Genomic DNA, 1,355 nt, shown 5'->3' with positions numbered 1-1,355 from the left:
TGCGGTGCGCCGATTCCCGCAATTAGATTATACCTCCTAGCCGCGAGAATTTTCTCCAAGACAAGAATCGGTGTAGTGAGGTGTTCTCAGTGAACCCTCTTTCTTTTCTTTGGGAGGTGGAGGTGGATTATTATTAAGAGAATTAAGTGGGGTGGGGGGAGGGGGTATAAGACCCGTGAGATCGTTGCAGTAATGAAGAATATTTATCGAATATTTGTAGTAATATCAATCGGTGTCCGTATCAAAAATATCAGGGAGAGATTTGCGGAATAAATTCAGGAGATATTTGAAGCACGGTCTAAAAGAGATCAGATTCTTCTTTACTATACAGTAGGAAATATACTCCCTCCATTTTCAAATACTTGTCTTTCTAGACATTTCAAATGAACTCAACATACGGATGTATGTAGACATATTTTAAAGTGTAGATTCATTCATTTTGCGCCGTATGTAGTCACTCGTTGAAATATCTAGAAAGACAAGTATTTAGGAACGGAGGGAGTAGATGATAATTCGTTTTGGTTCCGGTTTATGTGGTGTCCTTGTCTGAAGAGTGAGGGAGAGAGAGGTGCGTGGCCTTATTTTCGGGAGGAACCGATTGTAAGAACCAATTCTGTACTCCTACAGCACATGCCAAAAGAAAAATTGTGTACAGTACTAGTACAGCAGATCGGCTGTGCTTGCGAGCCAATCAATGGTGGGCGTATGTCACCTAGGCTCCAGGGGGGCTCACACAATAAACTAGCACTGGATCAGGATCGCGCCTTGGCGCGAGGATGCCGGTCACAACGTTTTGTTCAAGCGGGTAATGCAAAGTTAGTATTAATACATGTACAGCATATACATTCATGTAATCCAGGTACGGCATATGCATTCATACATGATAACAATACAGTGAAGAAGAAACATTCAATTGTAATGAAAGCGAGACATAGTGATGCTCATTATCGGCATCACACTATAAAGCATGATCAATTTTATAGGAAGTTTGAAACCAAAAGCACAGCCACTCGACATGAACTTCGGTACCAAAAGCGCTATAATAGGAGAAGGGGTAATAAGGGGGTGTTTGTTTCGAAGGACTTATTGGTTTAGGGACTTAAAAAAGTCCCTATAAGTCCCACCTAAACCAAACACAAAGGACTTATTGGGACTTATTGTGGTGATTTGGGACTTATCAAATAAGACTCTCAGGGAGGAGCTTATTGGGACTTATTCGCTCCAGGCTCGTTCCCCGCACGCCCCGTAGCCGCCCCGTCGCCGCCCCGCCTCTCGCCCCGTCGCCGCCCCGCCTCGGTTCGCCGCCCCGTCGCCGCCCCGCCTCTCGCCCCGTCACCGCCAGCCTCGGTTCGCTG

The sequence above is a fragment of the Triticum dicoccoides genome, chromosome 1B (assembly GCF_002162155.2).
Source record: "Triticum dicoccoides isolate Atlit2015 ecotype Zavitan chromosome 1B, WEW_v2.0, whole genome shotgun sequence".
Taxonomy (NCBI): Eukaryota; Viridiplantae; Streptophyta; class Magnoliopsida; order Poales; family Poaceae; genus Triticum; species Triticum dicoccoides.
The sequence above is the reverse complement of the archived record's forward strand: the minus strand, read 5'-3'. Positions refer to the sequence as shown.